At 42.0% G+C, this 26737-nt stretch overlaps 1 long non-coding RNA gene across 7 annotated transcripts in view; it reads right to left on the bottom strand.

Moving 5' to 3' along the window:
* LOC139635485 (uncharacterized) overlaps positions 1-26737 on the bottom strand; it is a 135419-nt gene that overhangs the window by 102915 nt on the left and 5767 nt on the right. For 6 of the 7 annotated variants that reach the window (XR_011694225.1, XR_011694228.1, XR_011694224.1 and 3 more), the window contains exon 3: positions 16686-16785. This is a non-coding gene — a long non-coding RNA (uncharacterized lncRNA). Of the gene's footprint in view, positions 1-15160; positions 16575-16685; positions 16786-26737 lie in introns of those variants that run through there. The other variant, XR_011694226.1, reaches the window with a different exon arrangement.

Genomic DNA, 26737 nt, shown 5'->3' on the forward strand with positions numbered 1-26737 from the left:
GAGTGGAGGAAAACCTATAAGCACCAACATAATGGTTACACTTACTCTTCACAGTTTTCATTCAGAAGTCTGACGGGCTACAATGGCTGGGAATTGTCGATTGTCAAGGCTTTAAAAACTGATGGTTTCATTTCAGGAAAAAAAAAAAAAAAAAAAAAAGAGGAGAGATGGGGGAAATGTAATTACCCAGCGAGAGCTATGTGGGAGTTTTACTGTTTGATAATTATCCCTTAAAGGCATGCTAAACTTTTCCTCAGCTATCTGTATAAAACTCTACAGAGACTCAGAAGTAGGAGAGAGGTCACACAGCTTCGGGAGGGAACAGGGCGAGAGAGAGATAAGATTAATGTGAAGGAGAGTAAGGATCAGATAAGTGCAGATTTGTTGGGCAGCTAAGAACAAGAAAGCTTGTGAAAAGTACAAGAGGAAATAAAACAATACATCAAAAGAAGCACATCTTGGAGGAGAAGTTATTGCCTTGCTAAGTCACAAAAATGTATCTACTTGTAATGTGTTCCATAAAAGAAAATGTTGGATTTTTGTGGGAAGTGCCTGTCTTCTCTGGGATGAGGCATCAAAGCATTCAGCATTTTGGAAATGGATGACTGAAACATTTGATAGGCCACTTTTCATTTCCCCAGCTCTCTTTACCCAGCCATCTGTCTCTTTTATAGCTGCACACACACACACGCAAACCATACACAGATACTGTATTTACTGCAGCTCTGCCTTTGCTTCACACCCACAAACACGAGCGCACAAACAAACACACACACAAATGATAAGCTCAATCTGTGAGCACAGATACTGTTTTTTACCACAGAGCTGCCGTGTTCATAAAATTCTCCAGTATGAACTAGTAATACGAAGCCTGACCTTATGGCACATTTGAGAATAAAAATGCACACAACAAAAACACAAACATTCAAAATTCAAATGAAAACAAATGTGCAATAAAAAGTCAGGTCTGTTTACGCCAGACTCTCCCTGACTTTTCCGTGCACTGCCCTGCTCTGACACTCAAACTGGAAACTTTCCAAAAACCTGTGAAAAACACCAGCTGAATATTTTTAGCAAACAGAACAACTCCTGCTTGTTTTTTCAGCAGTTGACTCTATGACAGAGAATTAAGCTCAAACATCCACGATAAGCACACGGTTTCTCTTCATGAGCTTAAAGGAATGTCACATTAACCTGAAGTAACTAGTTTCATGTCACACCAAAGCTTTTCATCTCAGCTGAAGCCATGCCCCCCACCCCCACCGTCGCCCATTTCAGTGAGCTCCAAAAATAAGCTGGAGAAGAAATCGCCTTGATTTGTTGCTGCTAGCATCTTCAGATCTTAGTCTTGGTAATACCCATGTATCTCAGGGGTGTAGTTCAAGTCCCATGTAAATGCATGTTGTCTCCCTGTGCACAGAGTCATCAGCTTAACTTCTTTATCAGCAGCATTAATCTTGGTGATACACTCTTTCTAATTAATGGGGGATTGCCCAGTGCCATAAATATGAGTGGAGGTGGGTGAGAAAGACTGCCTGAACTGGTGCATGCTAAAAAAAAAAATAAAAAAAAAAAGCAAAAAGGACAATGCACTGTGGGTATACATGCATGCATCCATACGAACAATACATATACACACACACACACACACAATGGATCCAACTGTTCTTCTATAACTGTCCAATAAAAAGTGATAGGGCACCCTGGGGTCACACACAGGCCTGAAAAATGAGGGCAGAGATGTAATGCATTTGTGAATGTGTATGTTATTGTTAGTTTCACTCTGTGTGTGTGTTTCTCCATTTGCTTGCAGGAAGCTCTTGTGTTACACCAGAGAGCCAATTAGCATCTCTCAGTTTGACACCCGTCTCATCAGGACCAGCATGCTCATACATGTTAATTGTGGTCTTGAATGGCCGCAGAGGTTTTGCCTGCCTCATTACAACAAGAGCATGCAACTAATAACCGGGGGGCTGATATAGCAAAACCTCAGAGGGGCCCACCCGCTACCCTGTCTCTCAGTCACTCCTCTCTCTCCCTTGCTTCTTCCCTCCCTCCTTACTATCCAGAGTTAGTGAGTAACGCCCCTAAGCAATGACCTACCAGTGAAAGTTGATCTCTCTTAATGAAGGAAGCGAGGAAGCCACCACTTAGAAAACAAATGCTTATCTTAAGTAAGAGACATTTCAAAGCAGCAGCTAGGAAGTGCTTATCTATATACTCCAACACAGCACAGGATGTAGTTTGTTAGAAATATCTTGGTAAGAAAACAACAGATGAGAGCGATCAAGCTGTGCTGATAGCTCTGCCCCATATCGGCAGGAAACACATGCAACATCAGCAAAATACTGCAAGAGTGTAGCGAGAGCAGAGGGGCACTGGGGAGAAAATATGTCGGGGAAACAGAGGCAACAATGACAGACTTTAATAGAAGGGAGAAACAAATTGTAAAAAAAAAAAAAAAAAAAAAGACAAGAACATCTGTGAGAGTTGGCAGCGAGAACAGGAAAACAAGTGATAAAAAAAGTGATGAGCTGAAGAGATGAGGTCAAGTGAAAGGACTGAAAAAGTCTGCAGATGGATGTAAATCTGTAATTCAGAAAAGGAGGTAAAGTCATACAGGAGAGAGGACTCAGGTGTCAAATAAGATGAGATCAAAAAGAAAGTCAAGTTGCTCTCTTAGAAAAAAGGTAGAGCAGAATTGTACCATTGGGAGTGCAAAAGCTTGTTGTCAGGGCAGTGCATCATATGCATTTAAAAAGCAATGCCGGCCATTAGAGTTACTGCTTTGATTCACTCTGTGAATATTAGACAGAAGTATTCAAAAGGGTGGTCATGCTTGTTTCTATAGTGAACTGGCAGAAAGGGGACACAGCCACTAAAAAAACAGGCGAACAGTGGAACAGTTGAAGCAGCTTTTTCACCGAACATGTGACACAACATCCCCAAAGGTCTGAGAAGACGAAGTACAGTATCGCAGGCTGTTAGGCTGAACACCATTAGTTTGATGGCTGAAGCAAAGAACATCGGATTCACATTGAAGAAAAAACAAAAAGGCACAGTAACGGCATGTAACAACAATATTAATCTAATTCGAAGATACTTAAATGTTTCCTTTGGGGCCACTGCTTCCCTTTAAGTAATCCACCTTTTTCAGATGAGAGAATCACAGTCACAGACTTAGAGGGGCTAATTCTCATCCTGACTGCATCACACGCAAGCTGTAAACCACTCCAGTGCACATTGGAGGTGACGATCTGACAAAGCCAGAATGACAACATCATCAGCAAACAACAGAGATGCCACTTTAATGTCATCCAGCTGGACGGCATCCAGGCCTCGGAAGCATTTTGATATCCTGTGCATAAATTTCACAAACATAAGAGGTGACATAGGGCACACCCTTGTCGGAGTCCAGCGCCCACGTTCAACGTGCTTGACCGAATGCCAGATGAAACTCAGTGTACAGCAAATGAAGGGCTCACAACAGCGACCACTGAACCCCATAATAATACTGGAGCACCTCCTCACAGAATAAGACACAAAACTCATGTAAAACAATTTCATCTAATATCTCACCTACGGGTGAGAGAATAAACATTTCCCGGGAAGAATCAGACTTTTCCACTTGTTTGACAATGAAAACATGATTTGTAGATTAAATTGAATGGATAATACAGAGTAATTGGATGGAAAATTAATTTTTAAAGTGATTTTTTTAAAAGGAAATCTGATGGAATGTGCAAAATTATGGCCACTGAAGGAGAGAAAGAGGGGGGAAAAAAGAGACATGGAGGAAGACAGAAAGTCCTAGAGTACTAAGGGGAAGGTCAAAGAAATGTAGGCAGATGTTGGGAGATGTCCCAGACGTATTCTCCTTGCTGCAGTGTGTGACTCTCTCACACCAAGGGAGAGAGGGAGAGAGCCCGACAGTAACAGACACAAACAAGAAATACTCAGATGGAGGCAGAACTCAGCTATCAATGAAGTGCCCGCATTTATGTTAATTTGGCTTGCAGATGTAAACACATTTGCATACAGTTATAGTTTATATATATATATATATATATATATATATATATATATATATATATATATATATATATACACACATACATACATACATACATACACACACAGACATGAGCATGAATATGAGCTACACACACAAACACAGACACAAATATGTGATCTCATTTGCATTCCGCCATCACCTTCCTGTCGCCGCTCAAACTTTGCAAGGATTGCGTAAAGACATTAGTTACTGTATCCTTTTACACCTCTGCTTATAATACAGAACGCGTCTCTCACTGCCTCCACACTGCAACAGCAAAACACACACACACACACACATCTGCAATAGCTACGTCTGTCCACCCAAGGACACTCAGCATGTCAGCTCTGATTAAGCCTGCACTCAGCCAGTAGAATAGAGTTCTTGGGTGGAGGGAGAGGTGTGGAGGGAAAGAAACGACTTGTGTCCAGTAATAAATCGCCGCAGGCAGCCGGGCTCTTCGGAGCCATGGCCCAGCCGACCCCCAACAGATGCCGGCTGGTTTGGCCTGCCAGTTGCGTCCCGGCCTGTGGGCCATCACCATCATGAGCGATGGCTGCGGTCCAAACCGGGGGTCTGCCGCCACAGGCACAGGTGTAGACATCGTTAACATCCAATAAGAAGAGAGTGGAGCCCTGCGGGTGGGGCAAAGTGATATTGATGGAGGCTCGTCTGCAGTTGCTTGGTTCACTGAGCAAATATGAGAATAAATATGGCCTTTTGTATAGCATGCGCCTTTCATTAATATTAACCAACAGCCTCAATGGTGCACAAGAGTGTCCATTAACAGCGGTCACTACGGGTTGACAACCACCGTCTGTGGAGTTTTATTTGTGGTTGTTGTTGACTGTTTTACTACTCTCACTCTCCTCTTTGAAATGACGTAGCCTGTATATGCAAAGCATGATCCAATATATTCTTTTCCTGCCAAGTCGGCAAAGTCAATTATGTTTGTTGTTTATTTGGAAGTTAGACAATTATGTGACCATTTGCCAAGCTAGAGACATGATCAGCTGCAAATTAATCCTGTGAGGATTCATATTGTGTTGGCACGCACTTTTTTCCTCCCCATTGTGTTGGTATTGCCAGGAAATTGAGTAGTTGTGTGAAAAACAAGAGCATCTGAGACAAAACAGCAAAGGATAAACAGGGCTGGATATGAACTAAATGATTTGGTGACAGGCCAGCTTCATCCATGAATTAGCTTCTCTAGGCGTCTAACCTTGTTCGACATCAAACCAATTTGACAAATGCAGTCTCCTCCTTGTGTTTAAATAATCTTCATGTCACATGGTCCAGTCGGACACAAAGTCTCCCTGAGCTGCTGCCTAGTTCTCCGTCAAAGGTCCAACCCCATTATTGTATGCTCCTGCAGGCCAGTGACAATGGTGCCTCATAGGTCAAAGCTTCCAGTTCTGCAGTTGGTGGAAAAATCTGAGTGAGAAATCCCACTTGAGGGTTCAGGCTCTTAGGTCTGTAATGGCATCACAACCAGAGGCAGAGCACCACCAGATGAGTGGTGTCTGAGCCAGGTCTGGGCATGGCTCAGATGAGCGGAGTGGATCCATTCTCACAACAGAACAGTCGCTTCCCTGTGGTGTTTCCTGAATCGGCATGTTGATCCACACCGGCTGTGTGCCTGTGCCTCAACAGGCGCCTCCTGTGGCGCTCAGGACTCTTTCTCTTGAGCTGTTGTCAGCGGAGTCCATTGAGGGGATTTCCCTTAATCTGCTCTGTCTGAAGATAGCATTGTTACTGCCACTGACTTCAGTTCAGTGGGTAAGTGATTCAGGTGCCTTGTTTGAATATCTGGCCTTTGTGGACTTTTTCCTTCTCTTCTTAAGACAGCTTGGCCTGGGTTGAGAACTGCTGCTTATCTGCTGTAGGCCTGTAAAGTCAAAGATGACCTTGAAATGTTAGGCAAAAAGACGTGGGGTAGATGACTGGGGATCTGGATTGTTTGCATGTGGTGCACGCTCACGCTCTTTTGCAGATGCACAAAGCAGATGTTTGTCTGTTCTGATGATCGGGGTTCATTGCAAAAACAGCTACACAGTCACTGTGTTGAGGCTTTTCATACAGCCATGGGTCATCAGGCATAGATCACCCAGGTGCCGGTCCAGCATAGTCCACCAAGAGAAGCAGATTAGAGGCAGCATGTTATCACTCTTTCCCACCAGTAGTGGTAGTTTGCTGGAGACTTCATCTGTGAGAAAATGTTGCCTGGGTGGAGTGAAGAGCTAATTCCTGGCACAGAGGGGTCCTTTCAAGCTTTGGCCCTGAAAGTCTAGAACCCATTACAGGATGAGGCCTGTGTGGAAGGTTACATATCGTCATTGTATTCTAAGGTCATATGTGAGCCTGGGAAAAAAAAAAAAATCATTTGTTTGGTGTGAAAATAAAGGAAGAGCTACAAAAACACAGAATTATGAAAGTCAGGCTAATTAAAGTTTTTTCTTCTTTTTTTTTGGATACAACAGATCTGTATGCCTCAGGTCAGGTCTAACTTCTGTTGGTCAAGGTTAGAAAAACTGCAATGCTCCAATGCTCTAAACATGCTCTAATGCTACATTGCATAATGATGATCTCAGTCTGCCTCAAGATCCCTGAAATAGTTTTACAACTGCTGTTCTTGAATTAATAAATAAAGCGGTAGCAGCATTTTGCTTGCATGCACTGAAATAATGACTTCTGTGATTGTCACATATCTGCACATGTACTCTGCCATGCATACGTACTGTCATTCTTGGGTCCTATTATCTTCCCTATTCTTTTTGCTGTATTTTTCTATTCATTAGGACTTGTACACAAAGACTGTGCTGCCATCTCTGCTCTCCCTGCAGATTCTTTCATCCCTCTCCCGGCAGTGAGTGGCAGCACACTGAGCCCCTGGTGAGGCTGGCAGGAACTTGTTAAGTTTGCTACAAGGTTACGCCACAGACCTCATTAGCCACTCACAATCACCTGGTGGCCTCACTTCACCGTGCACACTGATGCTACATGACTGAGGTTGCCGCTTGGTTTCTCACCGATTCCTTTCCACTGGTTTGAGACACACTTAGGCCTTGCCATATTGACACTCCAATAGTAATGAGCAAGCATTACCTGTCATGTCCAAGCTAAAGCACCTGTAAACCTTGGTGCAGGAACATTGGGGAAAACAATGATCCTGGACGAGTCTCCTTAACACTTCAAGTATTCTGGATAATAGTAATTACTGTGTAAGAGACAAATAATTTAAGAATGCGACATCAAGCAATGAAGCATTTCCTTTGACTATGTAGCATTTATTTAGCCTGACTGACTGTGTTGCCCATGATCGGTGTCCAGGAAAGCCCACACACATACTGTGCACACACATGCACACGTATTCATTACATTACATGTCAACAAAAGTCTGCAGAACCATGTATACGTATGATGAATGTGAACAGACTTTGATGTGTGTGCTGGTTCATGTTCACACATGCACTGATTATTTTTGAGGAGCTAATCTGGGATGGCTTTTTAATTAAAAGGATTATTAAAAAGCACCATTATGATATTAGACATGAAGGACTGTCATTGACTTGATTTATTTGTAATTAATCAATACTTCGTAGCATTCTGTTGGCATGCAGCCATTGCCCACATTACTGCATGTTAAAGCCTGTGGCACTCTGCAGCCTGTATCCCTGATAATCACAGTCTAGGGTCAGTGCAGCTGCTAATAGAGGTATTTCAGGAACAGATAAAACACTGCACGTTTATAGAATAGTAATGTTTGCATTTGGCATAGCAGCAGTAACATATGATTATGTCCTTCACACATCCTGATCAATTTGTCTCATTCAAGTTAAATAACAGCAGCAGTGTATGGATCTTTCTGGAGGGCCTGATAAATCACTGGTTGAAATTTCATGAGCATCTGCATTTTTTTGTGCGAGTTTGGAGGTGGAGGAGTTTGTGAGGCTGGCAGGCACACGCTGAGAAGGATGAATAATGACGCCGAATTGAGAGGCAGAGGAAGTAAACACACTGGGCTGTTGTTTCTATTGGACATTTCACCCTGAGGCTGTCGTCACAGCAACCCCTTCTCCTAAAATTTATTATGGTCTGCTCGTACCTCCTACTGCAAAAGCCAAGTAATTCTAAACCAAGAGGCAGAAGCTTCTCTTTGCGTTTCTTAACTCTCATTTTCCTTTCTCGGACTCTTTGTCTCTCATCTCTTTCTCCCTCCTGCCTGGCCAGGTGTGGAATAAGTAGTTGCTGTCACTTTAAACAGATTGTTAGGTGCTGCACACAGAACCATGGGATGCCCTGCCCCAGACAAAGGCTAGCAGAGAGGAATAGTCCCATCTTCACAACTCACCCTTAATTTGCATGATGCATGAGCTTACCATTGCTAACACTACACTCTGAAAGCCAGAAGACAGAGTCTAGCCGCTTTATTTTCTGGCCCTTCTTATACTGCTAGGTCAAGCTACAGGGCTGGCCCATGGCCCAAGTCTCTGGGATGAAGCTAAGCCTGGGCATATCCCCAGCCCGGCCACATGCCAGCAGGCCCCACAATCCCTGGCACTGGATGGAGAGCTTTCTCCCTCTGACTCTGTCCCGACCATATTTTTTTTTTGTGGATTTAAAGGTTATCTGCAGCCATCCTGTCTGGGGCCTCTGGCGAGAGTTGCAGAGAGTGGCCGGCCCGCCACGGGTGTGAGTGCTGCCGATAACTGAAGGAAGGCTAGGAGAGGAGGCAATGAGTTAGGGGTGGGGCAAAGGGTGGGAAAGAGATATGGAGGTCCATCATGGCCAGAGACTGACCTTAATTCACAATACTTTACACCTATGGAGTGCTTCCAGGACGAGAAAATAAAACAGACTGTGGCTATGGTGGCAATGGTGTTGGGTGAACAAGAGGCTGTACATGAAGCATACAGAATAAATTATTCATCATGTAGCATTTTAGAGAAAGGCGAACCTGAACTTGGCCTTACAATGTTTTTTTTAAAGGCTGTACTAATGTGACGGATTAGGATCGGAGATCTCATCTGTTTTTCCTGCTTTACAAAGTGAAAACATAGCCAGGGCCGGGACACCGCAGCCAATCCCAGGGCTCACTAGCTCACTTTCAGTGTATGTAGCTCCTCCATTAATAACTAATAGGTGGAACATTAGGGGGAAATGGTGAGTATGTCTTGAGGGCTTACATTGGCCTGGCATACAGAATCTCCTTATCTGTGTGTATTATCTGACAAGAGAGGGAGAAAGACGAGAGGCGTCGTCCTCTCTTTGACTTTCTTCCTCCATTAACTGCCCTGGGAGGATAATTCGAGTGCTACTAAAAGTGCACAGAAACAGCGCAGATATATGCAGACTGCTGAGCATAAGCACACATTCAGCAATGCAGGGGTGTACCCACTGAGTACCCAGACGATGTTCTCACTATGTGATCGTATGTGCTGGTGTCCACATTCTGTATATGAGCGTAACACATGGCTGACAATGTCCATGTCCATGCAAATACAATGCACGCACACACACATACAGTATGCATATTGCACATAAATCATGAATAACCGGAACAGTCATATTACACATCATATTACTATAGAACTTGTTAGATGCCATGTTTTGGCATTGAGATTTACCTCCAAACAGCAGTTATATTGTGTGTAACTGCATTGTACTCAGCTTGTCAAAATTAGCTACCTTATTACTCATTATCTACATAATGAAATAAATTACAGCTCAATAGAACTGTCCTCTAAAACACGTTCAAATTAGGAATACCACCAATGATATAACTTTTCAATATTTTGCTCTCTGATGAAAATAACAGCTTTTTGGCAACTTCTGATGATAGCAATTCACCATATGAATGTTTTGTTTGTTTGTTTTTGTTGTTTTTATCCCCTTCAATTATCAGTTGTTCCAGAGCCAGGCTATTTTTCAAGGTAAATTAATGGTCCAAACTGAATACAGTGAACAGCGAGAGTTAAAGATGGCATTGAAAGCAACAGAGAAATGAATGGATGTTTGTGCTGCAATTATAATTCATTTACATAAGTAGCTAAAAAAATAAAGAGAAGAACTATTGATTTGCATGTCTATCCAAATGTTTCCTAAACCATCACCCATGCAGCACCGTGGGACCAGAGGGGAGACTAAAACTAAAAACTATCCTGAAATCTACACTTTTGTTTCACTGAGTAGAGGATTTATGCAGCTACTACTGCTTTTTGGTGGGGAATGAGCATAATTATCATGAGAACTAATGATGATCAATGGATTGTTTTTCTGGGATCAGTGAAGCACACAGATTGTACAGTGACTGAGGAGGGGAGCTGCCCCAGTGCACTCAACTAGAGGGCACCAATTTTTGAAGCACAACACTTATTGTAAACTAAACACGTATGTATACACACACATGCACAGAGACAGAGCGAGAACCACTCTTCTATATCTCTGGATAATTTCAGACACTGGCTACACAAACATCATTAATCAAGCTGATTAAGATTAGTCACTGGCAAGATCCCCTACCTGTTTATTATAATTAAATCAATGTACGTGTCATTGCAGGCGTGGACCGAACCATGGCAGAGGCAGTTTTCGCTAAACACAAAAAAAAAAAAAAAGAAGAAGAGAGAGATTGAAAATACAGAAGAAGAGAAATAAGTGTTAGAGGTAAACCTTAAGGCCGAGTGTTGGCTGCACGTGGGCCGAATTGGATAGAAGTTGAGGTTCGCACAGCGCAGACAGAGGTGAGAGGCGCCTTTTGTTGTTCTGTACTTAAAAGATAACCTCTGCTACATCCGCGAGAAGGGTCCACACGGAAAGGTTCTATTCAGTGCAATTCAGATTGTATAACCTCCCCATTCACAGTCTCACAGCAGAAAACATCTCACAAAAGAAAGGAGACACGATGGAAAAGCAAGCTGGAGGCCCACAGAAAAAAAGAAGAAAAAGCAAACACTCCCCTGTGTGAGTTCTACGGGCCAACTGAAACCTTAGTTTGTGCATTTCCTCTTTTTTTTTTCTCACATTGTGTCTTGGGTCCTCTCTGTGACTGTCAGGAAATAATATTGTGCAGCACATTGGCTTTGCTCAAGAAACCACTGTGTGCTCAGTGTTGTATGAGTAGATGGAAACCGCTGCTCCAATATACACCTCTCTTTACATATCCAAAAGAGGGGTAGAACGGGGAGATAAGAGAAGCTGGGTGAGTGGGCAGGCATGCAGGAAGGCAGATATTTGATTTGTGCCAGATATTGGGGGAACACACAAGAGATAAAGCGAGTGAAGCCACTAAAACTTTTTTTAGCCGATAAGGTGACGTGGTAATGGCTCATAAAGGGAAAGTAAATTGGGAAACTGAGGTTTACGACCGTGGTGGATTGGACAGTAGAGGGTCAGGGGAAGGTGGTGCAGAATGACAGTGCGCTGGAACTCGTATCTGGGCAGCACATATGGATACCAGGCCGGCCATAAAGACTCCTTGTCAGAGAGTAAACTCTTTCTTGCCATAAAACGCATTTTCTGTCAAGGATTTTGATAACCGGACCTGAATGTTTTATGTACAGGAAACTGTGGTGATATTCTCCAAACTGTGCTCACATTACCGCAATGAACTACGATTACAGATTCCACACAGAATCCACAGCTGTTTCAATGTGCAGTTTAACTATCTTGAGGGAATGAGCCAGCAGATACAAAACCATCTTTGTCAATTTAACTGTGATGATCTGAATATTCCTGTCTCAATTACTATTTCAACAAGGATAGAGAGTATGTATTGAAACTAGGCTTACAGCAAAATTGGGCTGCAGATAACGTGGCTGGGATGATTGGCATTTGAATAGAGGAAAGTGAGAGGTGAACCAGCGGCATGGTGAATAAAACATGAGGAGACTGATAGGGCCGCACCGACCAAATTGAAACAGCTATGTCTTTGTACTGCATCAACCCTTGACCTCGTCGTTAAATTGGTTGACATCACACACACCTGACTGCGGCATGAAAGTGTAGTGAGCCTTGTAATTAGATGGGCTCCCATTTACATTGCTACCTAACCACAGCAAGTTTAGCACTTCATTTCTCAAACTCTGTTTGTTGCAAAGAGGATCTACTCGCCCTCTCTCTGGAGCTGGTGTGTGTGAAATTGCTTTGATAAAAAAGAAGACAGATAGAAGCCAAAGACTACCCTTACCAGCTGGTTTTATTCGCAAACTATAAATGGTTTCTGTTTTGTGCTGTTAAGCCATCAAGCTGATGTCTTATGGAATGCTAATACAGTGCAATGGCCAGAAACAACAGCCAGTCTTCTCAGAGATTCTCATTTGTTCACAGTAATTATACTAATTTCTCAAAATGAATGTGGTAACGATTTATTGATGTTAAAATGCTACATGTAATACCTCTAGAATGACCGATTCAAATGTCATTACCAAAATGGATATCCAGGTGAAATACAGACAAAAATACCTTCCCACCAGCACAGAGACCCAAAGTGTCATTTCAGGAGTGGTGCCTCCAGCTTGGCTGAGCAACTGGTGATACAAAGCATATGAGAGAGGCATGAGGTTGTCTAAACTCTCCCCAGGCCAACAGGAGACAATGACAGGGACTGTGGCACCCTTAAGGAATCACAGTGACTAAATTTAGAAGAAAATAATTGACAGCAAAACTGCCTGCGCGGTTTATTTTACACTCTCCCTCATGGTGCCTCAATTTTTAGTGTGCAGGTTCAGGCCAGATATAGTCTGCAGAGAAAACCAGAGATGGACCTGAGGCAATGGACCCCCTGTGGCCAGCCGAGAGGGCTCACAGGAGAATATGCTTACTGCGTTCAATTAAATACTGCCAAGTGGAGCTTCATGTGCAGATTCCAGGCTCTGGGCGTTGTATTTGGGCCCTTGGCAGGCTGCTCAGCTGCACCCAGCCCATGATCAAGAGGCCAAGCTCTGCCATAAAATACCACAGACGCAGGCTTGGCTAGAGCTCCCAAACCTAACTCTAGGAAGTGGAAAGCCTGCCCAGGGCTGTGCGAGTTACAGGCTTTCCTCATCGCCAGCATCCATACACATGCCATGGCTGCAGTATTGGTGTTAATCAGATGCTGCTTTGGAGGGGAGGATGAGTCATGTGTTTTGTGTGTGTTTGAAGAAGGATGCTCTTAGGTCAAAGTAGGTCATGGGGTAAATGGCTGTGTATTTTATCTTATGGGTAGGACTGGATCCTTTATGTAGCTGATAGATTGCTGAGGTCAGCTCATTAGCGTTACCCTCGCAAAATCATCAGTCCATGTAGGTGCAGCGGTGCTCATTGGTTTTACAGGAAGCAGAACGGAGAAAGGGACATGATGATACAGTCAGAAAGTGCTAAAGTTTACCGACAAGTTTAGTAAAAGTCACATCATTTCCTTTCAAATTAGCACTTTGCTCTGTTGTTTGCTATACTGTACAAAAAAAAGCAAGAAATTCGAGAAAAAGTCTCAATAAATGAGAGGAGAAGCAAATTAATCAAGTGCAGACCCTTCTTTACAGAGCATGAGGATTCAGCTTCATGTGAACATCATATGCTATCATATTCCAAACACCAAATGAGAGAATATCTTTAGAAAGAAGACGTTTTTTCCCCTCTAGGATGAGTTACACAGACTTGCAGAGCCTATGAAAAGGAGAACTGAAGATATTCTGGCAGTCTATGTTGACCCCTCATTAGTCGTATTATTATATCACATTCCACACTGTCTCTTATAACCATTTGAGAACTGAACTTTTTCTTTATTTGGATTTGCAGTGTTGTTTGTTGCAACAGATAAATCCAAACCAAAAAGAGCTGACCTGACCAAGCGACCAGTGTGGTTTATTTCTCTATTTTCACACTTAATTGGATTAGGATTCCAAGCATGCATGCAGAGGTAACCTTTTAGCCCTGATAAGGTTATGACAATGTTGGTCTTGAGAACGATGGCTTAAGTAAGCACAAGACCTGCTGCCAGGTTTGAAGTCAAGGAGGTGGGGGCTACTGAGAGGAAATCATGACACACTTTCTCAAGAGCAATAGAGAGGGGGAGTGAGAGAGAGAGATTCAGAGAGTGCGGTGGCGGGTGGCTTACCACACATTGCACTGGTTGCCTGGAGCACCATGGCAACAAGGAGAGAGAAGGATTGAGAGAGGCGGAGGTTCAAGGACTTCACTTGTTCCAGCAACATTTTAATTACTTTGGGCACCGGCGTTTAGTGAAACAGATGCATTCTCGTGGTGCAGCAATGACCAGCAGAAACCCCCAGAGATTCTGGTGCCTGAGTTTTTTTTTTGTTTTTGTTTTTTTTTTTTAAAAAAGAAAAGCTTTTCTCCCTTCTCATATTTGTGAAATTACTGCAACAATTGGAAATACAGAGCGATTACAGAAGCAGACTGATAATGAGAGAGGGGGATGGAGACAGGGAGCAGAAGAGGAGGGTGGAGAGAAAAAGCAACAGTACAAGAGAGATGAATGAGAGCAGAGATGAAGCAAAGTGAACACAGATAGAGATCGACAGTATAGGAGATACAAGCTTTTTGAAGAAGGAGGTTGGTAAGAGATATGAGGAGAATGGGGAAAAAAGGATTTGGGGGATTTGTAGGGATATAAAAGCTTCAGTTGTCCTCTTTTAGATACACACACAGAAAAATGAGGCAAAAAGTAATTATTTGGAGGATGGAGAAGTGTTTTGCTTTGTCTGGCAGCTTCCAGAGATGTGATCGCATGGTGTCAACGTCTGCATACATACATACATGCTACATAACGCACATGTATGTCTGCATGTCTTTTTTTTGCACGTCTGATTACGCATGTGGGTCTGTGTGTGAGAATATAGCAACGAGAGTGCCTTTTTCTCCTGATGCCATGCCTAACACGATCAGCACTCATTAAGAGCTCTCCAGAGCCCAGGCACCTCACAGACAGAAACCCACTCCAAAAGACAACCCCCGAACCCAGTAAACACACACGGCTTCCTGCCTGTAAGCCTCTTCTCCAGTGTAAACAAACTGGCATTCACTTGAAGCATTGGCAAGGTTATTTATATTAAATGTAATCCAAAAAAAAAACACAACAACATCACATGGTCCTTCCTGCCTGCTTAAAAAAAGTAATAAAAATGTAATTTGTTGGAGTTTTATTTTCTCCTCATCATATTGGATTAGACTGGAGATATATAGTTTTTAATTTAAATAACACAGTATTTAAGCATTTCTTTAGGTAGACAATATAATCTCTTCCTTTAAGACCAAATCCTATATCATAATTTGTCTTTTAATTTATTTATTTTGTAGCTTTTGACTATATCAGATGAAATAAGATGACTTTTTATCAGATTCTTCTAATCTCATTACATATTGTATAAACCATTACTGCCCGAACTGGTCCACGTGTGGATAATCCTACAACATAATCCTCCAAGGAATATTGGTGTACCTTAAAATCCCCATTTCATTTTGTCACATACAGTACTGTAGCACGGCTGCTGCATCTGGTTGATGGTGAAAGATGCAGCAAGAAAATATGTCAGGAAAGCAGCAGTTTATTGGTAGATTTTTCATCCTTATGCTAAAGTATGATCATAAGAGGTCATACGTGCACATTTCATATACATAGACAAGCTTGATAATGCACTACGACAAGCTAATCCATTTCACCTATGGACATTACAACCAACGCAGTGCTGTAATCTGCTGCATGAGATGAGGCAACGGAGCACACTGGGGGTATACAATCGTCCTTGTCTGCGACATGTTTCTTTCTTAGCGCAGGAGGGGAAGTATTTAGATCCCCAGGGATATGCTCTGGGATGAGAGCGGCCTTTGCCTGTCCCTTTGTTGCCTGTAATGGATTATTTCATACAAACATGCAATTGGGCTGCGTTGCTGATGGATAGCAGCCATTGTTACGGTAAAGTCACTCTATCGTCTTCCCTGGGTCCCCTATTAATCTCAGTCAAGTCAATAGCGCCATTGTGCAAAATTCCCCATTAAACTGTACCACCTTGACTACAATGAAAGTGTCAGTGCGGCACCTTCCAGACTCTTCTCAGGAAGGAAATGTTTTCCTAACAGTTTACATGGCTTAATGGGTGTATTTCTGAACCTGTGGAATGTAAGGCAAAGAAAAGATGGCTGTGTATCTCAATTGTAATTGTAGGAATGGTTTTTATTTGGATGGTGGATTGTCTGCAGGTGCAGGTTAAAAGGTAACTAACCCCATTTCCTCAGTGAGAGTGAACCAGGTTGACCAGCTGTGTTAAACATCAGCCTGCGACCCTGGATTGAGGGATGGGGGTGGATGGGGATAGAGGAGAGGAACACAGACAGACAAGGGAGAGAAAAGGCAAAAAAAGACAAAGAAAGACAGATCGAGGAAGGTAGTCTACAGATCCACGTCTGCTATTGTCCACTGCTGTTTCACCGTGTGACTACATTTTTCTCTCAGGCTCTGTTGCTCTCGTTTCCATTTTGCCTCATTTCCCATTCTTGTTCTCATTCTCTCCTTCCCCGTCTGTCAATTTGTAAAGGCCCCACATCATTACTGTCAAAAATCACACTACAGTGCCAATACAAAAGCCACACGCACAATATCACGTATACAGACACACACACTCGTACTTACCGCCCACTCATGTGTTGAAAGACAGTGACTTTTTTTTTTTTTTTTCCTGACTGGGTTCTGACACTCAGCAGCAAGCTTCTCCCACAGTCCCACAGGAATCCTGAGTGAGACAGATAAGCAGCGTGAACTCGGAAGAACTGGAGTCTTTGATTTTCCTGTCAGACACTTTTAGCCCCTGGCCCCCCCAAAAAAACACTGTTTGTCTCTATCTTCATCTGTTTGTGTCATTGTCTCCTGACTGTTTTGGTGTGCGTACAAGCTGTTTGCTGTGTCTGTGCTCACAAGTGCCGCCGATGCAACCGCAGTCACAACCTGTGCACAAACTTATCTCCATCACCTTGAGATATCAGCATCCCCAGATCACAGTATCATCTCAGTGACCTTTGGCTCGCTTCATTGCATAGACATTTGTTTAAAAGACCATAACACAATCAGCTCTAATTGGTACAGAGGGAAAATGATTGTGGAGGAGGGACAAGAGAGACTGAGGGAACATTCAAGATCATTTAACTGCAGGGTTCGATGAGAAGCTAAAACCCAAAGCCTCTCAGTGCCAGAGAGGCAGGTGATTAAACCCTGTCATCAAATCTCACACCTCCTTTTCAAGCCACAGGAAGCAGCAGGAGAGCTCTGATTACCATCGATGACACTCCACCCCATCCATCTGATCCCCTGTAAGAGGCTGTTAAACCCAAATGGCCTTCCTCGTTAAAACTGGTGTCAAGTAAATAATAGATCTTTTTATCTATAGGTGCTGGGACTGGATAAACATAAAGGAGAGGTTATCAAATCCAAAAGGTGAATAGTTAAAAGGTGCTCTAATCAGATCCGGCACTGGTTCCTCATATACTTCTCCGCAACTGGTGTAGCCTTGAGGTGGAAACGCTCTAGAAGTACTGTACGTGTACCACAAATCAGACGATAGCAAGTCATTGCTATTGTAGTAATTGTAAGACACAAATGTGCTACATTTTAGCCACTTAGCTAAGATCCTTGTTCTGACAGATGACCCAGTTAATGTCAGTGTTTCTTGTTTCAGCAGTGTCAAAATGAAATGGAGTATCCTGAGTCAAAGAAAACCCAAAGTCAAAAGTGAAACAGTGTCTGTGGACTGTGGACTACTATTTGAAATATGTAAAGGCAGAACTCAAGCCATTTTTTTATGATGCATTCACTCAAAATGGGAATTGCCACTCGCACCGGCTGACCGTCAATAGCAGAAATACCTGTTTGTTAAAGATGGAAAGTATCTTGAAGTAGATGTTAATCATGACTGTGTGTGTGTTATGATAATTTCTTAAGTTCAATATTATTTGACTTGTTACATAATGAGGTGTTATTTGTCAGGCAAAAAAGCATCAACGTACCAGTTCACACATCATAGTATACAACAGTTTCTTTTCATGAAAACAGCAGGATGTTGTTAGTGTGTTATATTTTCATCAATAGTCAGTGCTATCTTTGTCGCACATATTATCCAAACACTGCTGTAAACACCGCTCTCTGCGACAGTCTTCTTGCTACAGTCGACTTATTATGTTGTGTTAAGAGGAGATCAAGTCGCAGGTTAGTGAAACAAACTGATTAGACCATAGCAGATAACAATGACTTAACACTCAAACTTATAATCAAAATTATGATAAGTTGCAGCAACAGGCTTCAGACATTTCATTACAGAGGAGCACTGTAATGTGTACAATTGTGCACACACACAATCACTAATATTTCATTGTGTTTGAGGCGATAAAGAAGCTTCACTGCATGTCGGCGAGTGACAGTCTAATGCATGCACACACAGAAACCAGTGGCACTTCTGCACCACTGCAGAGGATGACGACACTCAGAGACACCCGCCGCAGTGATGTGTGGCCCCTAGGGCTCCAGCTCGGAGAGTCTCAGGCATCTACACACTCAGCCCATAACTCTGCCTTGTTGATAGCAGGCCTGGGGATTGTCTCCACTACCAGGGTTGACCCCTCCCCCTTCCATTTTTCCCCTCCTACCTCGCCACCCCTCCAATACCTTGTCCCACTGGAGTCGTAAATTACATTCGGTATAGCGTCCGCCAGGAGCAATGAAGCTGACACGTGAGGACTTAAATACACATGCATGCAAATTCACTTGTTCACACACACATTCAAACATGCTAGCACATATCTGAGTGTATACATGCAGCATCCCACACAGGAATAAACAAAATGCACCAGATATACCTGATGATTATTACAAAAACCCCACTAGTAAAGCAAGAGATTTGTTGGGGCTAATGTTATTCAGCAGGTTGCTAACGTACAAGCAGACCTACTTATTAGTGCTTTAAAAGAAAAGCCTGTAGAGATGGGGTAGAGAGATGGGAATGGAAGGGGGTGTGTGTGTGTGTGTGTGTGTGTGTGTGTGGGGGGGGGGCGGGGGGTTACACTGACAAATGAAGAAGGTGAGGGAGAAGCTCATTAAGCTACTGTGGTTGAGGGAATAGCCAATAAAAACCAAAAGGATGATCACGAGAGAGCGAAGAAAAGAGAAAAATAGATGAGAGCAGAGACTGGGGAAGAAAAGGAGATAAGCGAGGGAGGATGAGTATAGGGGAGGAAGGGAATTGGGGGGGATGTTTTGAAATGTGGAAAGAGGAGTTACAGCACATTTATTGCATTCCTTTCCTTTCACATAAACCCGCCTTGATATCAGAATACCACTGAGTGCAAGATATGAAATTTTACCCGTTCGTGCTCATTTGGATGAGGCATCTGGATGCTGGTTGTTTTTATTCTGTCAAGCTTCATTCACAGTAACAGCAGTCTCTCCTCTCTTTTTCACCTCTCCTGTCTGTGCCACTCTGAGTCTCACAGGGTGGCTGATATTCAGCTGTGGAGTCACTTTAGTGTTGGACTAGGGGAAAACAGCCGTATCCTATAACAGGTATTACTTTGCACATCACTCTTGCTTCACTGCCAATGAATGGAGAATAAACCCCTCTGCTGAGCTGAACACAGCTCATCATCTATTCGCTAGCAGCTGGCAGGTACAGCCAGAGTGGCTTTTTACCACAACCACAAAGATCCATGACAGTAAACGACTACTACTAAGGTTATTTGAAGGGAAATATGCTGGTCTGTTATCAAAAGTTATACTTGGTAACAAACTCGTAAAGTTAGATAAAAGCAGGTGAACTTAGGTGAGACCAAAGAGGGTAATATTTGACTTCATTAGTCATGCTGGTCTTCTTTGCGTCTTTTGAATGTTTTGCTTTTTGACCTCATAATGGAAGCTACAGGCCTTCACCAAGGACGGAAATGTTTCTCGGCACATCGCGTTCTCAATCATCCCGCTGCTCATTGCCCTGAGAGACTTGTGACTTTCCTCTTTCCAAAATGTCTGGCAGTAGCCCATTAACAGTGTGGGAGTACGGATCACAGCACTTCTAATGGCAGAGAAAGACAGTGTACTGCAGGTGCTGAACTAGCATCACATTGTTTAATTTTTACACTATTAATCACATTTATGAGGCCAATATGATCACTCAACACTGAAAAGGTTAAACATGAAATATATTTGTACAACAATGCTGCTTCATCCATCTTCATTGCCTTCCTGTTGTATGTCTGTAGATTTACAGCTGTGGATGAGACACTGCAGAAAAGCTCATCTGTATCAAACAGTCTTTATATTTTTGAATTGACTATGGCTTATACATTTTTTTTCACCTCAGTAAAGTATTTGATGTGGTGTAGCTTTTACTGGGCAATGAATTAACCAGAAAATATATTTGCAGGTATGTGAAGTGCATTTTTAACAACCTGAATCCAATAAAGCTTAGTTGAGATTGAAATCTGCCTTGAAATGTTGCTCATGGCAGAATGAGCTGCATCTTTTCCTGTTCAATATGTTTATTGGCAACACTTGACTGCCTTGAGCACCTTTATATTTCATTATGCTATGATTAAGCTTGCCAGAATATATGAAAGTCTCGATTCCTTTATTAGCTTTAGCTGCAGAATAAAAGGGTTTTCAATGTAACATCCCCAAGGTGTGCACTCACTGGTCAGAGCATCACCACGTCAATTATTCATTGCTGTTATACAATGTTTCATGATTTTTCCATCTGGTCCTGCATTATTACCAAACAGGTTTCAGAGAGTCTATTGAATTTACCGGCTTGAATGCCTCAGAGGGGAGACTGGTGCAAAAGATTGCATCCTTATTCCCATTTGTACAATTTATCGTGCTGAGACTACAAAGACATGCAAAAGATACAATTCTTGTGCGATGCTGCCAGGAGCAGGCTACGACAGCAGTATGGCCATTAGGAGCAGATAGAAACACTTTGTGTGGTCGGACAACATGTCATATCAAATCATGTATTAGATTCATATTTGTAACCCACATTTGACAAAATTGCTCAGAATTCTTTTATCAGAATAAAGAAACAAGTAAAAACAGCAAGGAATTGTAGTAGAATTGCAGTGACTCTGATGTAGATCAAAATCTAGCCGACTCTCAGACAAATAAAACAGCAGTGACTTTGAACACAGCTGTCTTTTGCCAGCTGTACTGGAAGTTCCTCACTTGTCTCAGTCAGCTCATTATAACTCCACTGACCAACAAAGACTATACTTCTGCAAGGGAATACTTCCAATAAATACCCCCTTCTATTTTCAAATTGTTCAGTCACATCTCTCTCTCTCTCGCTATCTATATTTATATATATATAACAAACTTCAGCTAGGAAAAAACACAGGAACTACTGGGATGGCCATCAGTAAGGAGTCACCTGATGAAAATGCTACTGAAGCAGTACACAAACAATAAACAAACAATACTCCATAATAATCAAATGTAATTTAATTTGTTTAGAAAGAAATACTATAGAAAAGCTTGCTTCTATTTTCCTCAGGTCTGCTTGTTATGCACTGAGGTTATGCGCTGCCTGTTTGTCCTCTAAGTACAAAGCCGAATGCAACCACACAAATTCTAATATCATCTGCATGCTGTGAATGCCTGCCAAGGACCACAGACAGACAACACAGAGGCCGGATAAAACCTGTTAACCCATGTTTATTTACTAATTTATTCCTTGATTCCCTACATGACTCAACTCTGTTTTCCATTTCCAGAACAACACTTTCTCTCCAAAGCAGTTAACTCTTTTAAGACATCGCTGCGGGAGCCATTTTTGAGCTCCCCAAGACATCAGTTATAGAGAACAACATTCAAAGCTGCAGTGGCTGTGGATCCGAGTGAGTTATTTACTAACATTTGGAATTTGAGTCAATCACATCTCACATAAAATATCAGTCATTAACAGATAGATTACCAATAATATCAATTCATGTTGAAGTTCTCAGGTCAGTGCTAACTTGGCAAAATGTTTCCTCTGCTGTAACCATGTTATGATACTGAAATATTAACATTTTTTTACTGACAAAGCAAAGTCAAGTTCTCCATAAACACACATGATGGCAGCCACTGAGAAATACTTAAGGTAAGGTATGGTAAGGTACATAATCTGTGTTATTAAATGCAATGGTATTTTTCTAAAACTGTATATACTGGAAGAAATGAATGAGTATAAAATCCTAACTGCCTGTAAGATTTACTTGGTCATGGTTGAAATGGCGTATAAAAAGAGTCTTATAAGAGAGGGTTCAGGAAAAGTGTCAGCATTCCATTTTAGATTATTCAACTGAATCCACAGTCCCCTCCTTTTCTGCTTTATTCTACCACTCGCCGTTCTCTCTTTCCATTATGCAAACTCCCTCTTTGATCTCAAACAGTGAAAGGTGGCTTTATCTTAGAACAACAGAGAGACAGACGATCAGAGACTTAGTAGACCTCAGAGAAATCTGGATGAGAATAGAAAAGAGAGACAGAGGAAGAGAGGAGGAGGAAGAGGGGCAGGAGATGGGGTTGTTACAGTAACCAAAAAAAAAGAGTCTGCTCCTGAACGAGGGGAGAAATACACCTGACTCAATACTTACTGAGCTTTTGCACCAGGGGCTACTGCATGAAAAAATATTGCATCTCTAGTATACCACACACAAATAGACATGGAAAGAAAACTGTAATGTCACAATCTAAAGGGTTCAGTACGCTTGAAACAAATGTAATTGTACAGTTGGTTTGATGATGTTCGGCTGTTGGAGGCACTCTAGGTGAGCAAACAAACACCTGCCTATTTGCACACTTATAGCAATGCAGCAACATTAGCAATCATCCTGAATGTTAATCTAATATTTGCTTTCCTTTTTGCTCTGGATCTATCATCTTAAGCTGGTTTCTAACTTTGTCTGTTGCTAACATTTTGGTGCCGAGCAGATGGTACAATTAGTTTTTAAAGCTATTTCACTGAAAATAGCTGCCTGCTGTAGCAAAAAACTCACTCAAAAACTATGCTATGAATGCAACTTCCCCTAAGTGAAGGTTATTGGAGAAAGAACCCACTTCAAACATAAACATGCCCTTATCACTTCCCCTGCTCCAGCAAACATCAATCTTGCTCCATCTCTCGTTGGACCATCTTTTCAATTATGGCATAGGAGAGGGATCAAGTGTGTGAACATCCTCTATAAGGAACTGCACTTTATGTCTTTTGAACAGTTATAGAAGTACTTTAATATTCCCCAGTCAGATTCCTTCCTTTAGATACATAGTCATGTCAAAACACACCTCTCTTTAATGACCCCACAGAACACCAGTATAGATGACTGTATGAACATGGATCCAGTGGGCAGGGGTCTGGTGTCTGCATTACATGATAATATTCAGAGGGTCACCTCCCCATCATTTAACCACTTAATGAGGCAGTGGGAGAAAGAGTTGGGAATTACTATATTTCATACAGACTGGCAGGCTGCAATTAAGTCGGTACACTCATCATCAATATGCGTTAGGCATGGGTTGTTGCAGTTTAGGGTTCTGCATAGGTTACATCTATCTGCGGGTGAACCCACCAGGTTTAGACCCAGCCTGCATCAGGTATGATCCAGACTCAGCCAGCCTCAGTCACATCTTTTGGGTTTGTTCCAAACTGACCCCCCTTTTCGACAGGTATTTTTGAATACCTTTTCATATATGTTTAATGCAGTTATTGATCCTGACTGACTGCTGATCTTGACTGAATCCTGATTAACTGCACTGCCCACAGGATAAAACCAATTACAGATTTACCAGGCTGAGGCAACAGCATTCTCCATCTTACTTGTTAGATGTCTGCTACACTGGGTGGAAGGGATAATGTCCCATCTTAAACTTCAACAGTTTAAACACAGTGCCCAAGGCTCCACCCAGAAATATTACAAGATCTGGCAACCGTTTCCGTCTTGAGACTGAGCTCCATCATTGTAGCTAACCCCCTCCATCTCACCTGAAGTGCTGATTTACAACACCCAGCAATAAACTGTATGTTTTTGTGCAGACCTCATTTTGGAATACTGAGTGCCACTGTGATTGTACAACTGATCAATAAGTTTGAAAATGAATTAACAAATAGTCATGTGGTCCAAATAAATATGAGGCCTTCACAAAACCATCACTTAAAACATGTCAAAAGTGTCAACAGGTCAAAATATGAACATATTAGAAAGACATAACATATTTCTCATAGTCACTAAAAAAGTATCCAAATTATTGGAGCTCTCTGTCCTGCTGCATAAAAATGGAGAGCTTAATTTTTTTCCAAATAACTGCAGTCCTCACCATCCATCCGGTTATACAGAACATAGCTCTATCATAACACACTAATCTCCACTGAATATACTGTGTATGTATAGCAATGCGCTTTCTTTATTCTTTCTGTTTTCCTTTGACAGTGTATAATCTGTATATGTTGTCATATTTCAACAACATGTTATTAATCATCGTTCTGTTGGGCTTGCATCTAAGCCTGCACGCCATTAATCAAATTAAACTATAATTGAATTGAATCTAAATGAAAGTGAATTGAACTTGCACAGAGAGAAGCGAGAGAAACACTTGCAGAGACAGAAGAAAGACAAAGAGAAACTAAAGGCTAAGGATTTTTTAAAGTAGAGGACAGCGAGATTGCCCTTGCAGTAGGACCACCTTATCAATTTGATTAGAGTGTGAAAGGACACTTAAGACCTCAATTGCCAGCACATTAGTAGTCTACTCAGCCCCCTGCCTTGAAATCCAATGGCTAATGTTTGGGGTAGTGGGTGAGTTTAAAAAGATTATTTGATTTTACTTAGATATGCCCCTGCATGTGAAATCAAATAGCGATTAGATAATGTGTGCTAAATATGAGAGGGCCTGCTTCATTTGAAACATTGATTTGCATTTCAAATGTTTTCCACCAAGCCACAAACACAACTGCCAGACCTGCAATATATGTAAAAACATTCAAATGGCAAGACCTATTAGATGACAAAGAGGACTACATTTCCTGCTTCACCGCTGATGTAGATTAGAGTTTTAAGAGCCCTTACACAGTTTAAAATGACAAGTAGATATATGAGAGATATATATGAAGTTTCTTATTTCCTTCTGCTCTTGGTCAAAGACTGCAGCAGTCGGCAAAAGTAATAATTCAGTCTGCAAAAAAATAAATCAGGAAGGATGAAGGGGCAGATTTCCTAATAGACCTACTTTATGTTTAGATTGAAAGAAGAGAAGAGAAGAGAAGAGAAGAGAAGAGAAGAGAAGAGAAGAGAAGAGGGTGGTTGTCAAAAAGCAAGGTATTTCCACTTTTTCTTTTCTTCTTTGTTGTTTTTTTGTGTCCGGCTTCAATGTGCAGCTTGCCAGTGTTGTTTTTTCAGACTAAGACAATCCTTTTTGGGAGAGCTGGTTGACAATAAGCCTCTACAGGGACAAAGATTTGGAGGACCATCACGTTGTTTACCAGGAAAGCAATTATTGAAAATCAAAGCTAAAATGTACACAGACCTCATTATATTTCTGGCACACACGCACCACGTAAAATGAATCTGGCTTTTGGAGATGGGAGACAGTCAATACCTTCCAATAAACCAAAAAAAAAAAAATAAAAATCACAACCATGACTACTTTTCTTCTCTGTGTGAGCGTGTTCATGCTGCATGCACACAAAATCATTGGCGAGTCTCGTACTGCATTGCCTCTACATTCTGTAACTCATTCATCTGCAAAAAAAAAAAAAAAAATCATGCCGCAGTCAAAACCTCATTAAACTCCTACCTCTGACGTGAATAAGGGACTGTCTAAAGTCATAGAAGAGGCAATTGGATTTGATCTGTCACTTTCCCATAAATACGTTCATTCAAGGCCTGTGGATTGCTTCAGCTGTGGCGCTCATCACATTCAATTCTTTAGCCCTGGATCCAATTTTCAGAAAACTTATTGGTGAACCAAAATAGCAATGGAGCTTTCGACTGCAGATCTCCTGGTTAAAGGTAAGTCTGTCGCTTGATAGGGTATTATAACCAAGGAATGATGCACACCACGAAAATGCTTGCACGCACTCACGCACACACACACACCTTGTGGAAGTTTGCAGATGGGGAAGAAAAAAAAAAAAAAAAAAAAGGATGAAAGGAGTTTGGGAGGTTTTTAAACATCTAATAGTGGTTTCCTGCTATGCCAACTACACACATACTTCATAGTCTCACAGTGAGACTAATCATCACAAACATAGCATCATATCCAGCTAATAAAAATGGCTCAGATCACCAAGGGAACAGAACAGATCTCCTTTATGCTATTTCTCATTTTCTCTCACACATCCTCCCTCTGTCTGTCCACAGGTCTCTCTCATCAATTCCTCTTGTCCTTGCCTCTATTTTCCCTCTTTTCATTACCTCTACCTCTCTCTCTACCCATCAGTCCCCCACCCTCCTGCACCCTCCTTTTGCTCTCTGTCTCACACCATCAACCTCAGATTCCTTCTTCTTTCTCGTCAAAGTGAGCTGATTGAGATTGTCTTAGAAAAGGTATCAGAGCTTTTACGACAATCACAGACAGGATGCAAGCAAGCGCCGACGGCTAAGGAAAACAACGTTTCTGCATCCATCCATACGTACACACACACACACACACACACACACACACACACACACACACAC

The sequence above is a fragment of the Trachinotus anak genome, unplaced genomic scaffold, assembly GCF_046630095.1.
Source record: "Trachinotus anak isolate AG129_WGS33_773 ecotype Australia unplaced genomic scaffold, CSIRO_AGI_Tana_v1 ptg000018l, whole genome shotgun sequence".
NCBI classification, from domain to species: Eukaryota; Metazoa; Chordata; class Actinopteri; order Carangiformes; family Carangidae; genus Trachinotus; species Trachinotus anak.